Source organism: Ursus maritimus, unplaced genomic scaffold, assembly GCF_017311325.1.
Source record: "Ursus maritimus isolate PB19 unplaced genomic scaffold, ASM1731132v1 scaffold_20, whole genome shotgun sequence".
NCBI classification, from domain to species: Eukaryota; Metazoa; Chordata; class Mammalia; order Carnivora; family Ursidae; genus Ursus; species Ursus maritimus.
This window is the reverse complement of record NW_024424453.1, coordinates 25,193,705-25,194,946: the sequence shown is the minus strand read 5'-3', so window position 1 is coordinate 25,194,946 and position 1,242 is coordinate 25,193,705.

Genomic DNA, 1,242 nt, shown 5'->3' with positions numbered 1-1,242 from the left:
GCATAACATAAGATATAGAATTGCTAAATCACCATGCTGTACACTTGAAATTAATGTAACCTTGTGTGTCAACTATGCTTCAATTAAAAAAACCATTTAGTTTAAATAAATGTAATACACAATGAAATTAAATGCATTCCCCAAAAAGGAAATGAAAAAAGAGATACTGTCTAAAATTGATAAAATGAGAAATATAATTTAATGTGTATCTTTTTAAAATTATATAAGTATGGGTAGTTCTCACTTAGCATGGTAGTTTACAGCCAAAGAAATGACTGTGCAAACTGAAATCATACAAAGTGATCTTAATCGGGCTTCTGGGTGGCTCATTCAGTTAAACGTCTGCCTTCAGCTCAGGTCACGATCCCAGGGTCCGGGGACCTAGTCCTCGGGCTCGCTGCTCAGTGGTGAGCCTGCTTCTCCCTCACCTCCCTGCTCATGCCCTCTCTCACTATCTCTGTCTCTCTCAAATAAATAAGATCTTTAAAAAAAATCCGAAGTGATCTTAAAAATCAATGGGAAAAATTACATTTGTTCCATGACCTCTCAAAGTTTTTATCAAAACCTTAAAAACTCTTACTGTTGTTTATAAATGTATTGGGCAGATGCTTAACCAACTGAACCACCCAGGTGCCCTATAAATGTATTGGGAAATAAAAAATGGTAAAACTAATATTTATTCAGACACTACAATTTAAAATGTTAGAAACATTGAGAAGTGTTCTATTTCTTCTTTTAAAAATTGTCGAGAAGTTTGAATAGTTATTGCCTTTTACTTCCAATATGAAGTGAGACTCTTTCCTATGTCTTGACAAAATGTCATACTCCTTTTTTTAAATGTTTTTTTATTATATTATGTTAGTCACCATACAGTACATCCCTGGATTCTGATGTAAAGTTCGATGATTCATTAGTTGCGTATAACACCCAGTGCACCATGCAATACGTGCCCTCCTTACTACCCATCACCGGTCTATCCCATTCCCCCACCCCTCTCCCCTCTGAAGCCCTCAGTTTGTTTCTCAGAGTCCATAGTCTCTCATGCTTCATTCCCCCTTCTGATTACCCCCCCCTTCTTTATCCCTTTCTTCCCCTACCGATCTTCCTAGTTCTTATGTTCCATAGATGAGAGAAATCATATAATTGTCTTTCACTGCTTGACTTATTTCACTTAGCATTATTTCCTCCAGTGCCATCCATGTTGCAGCAAATGTTGAGAACTTGTTCCTTCTGATAGCTGAG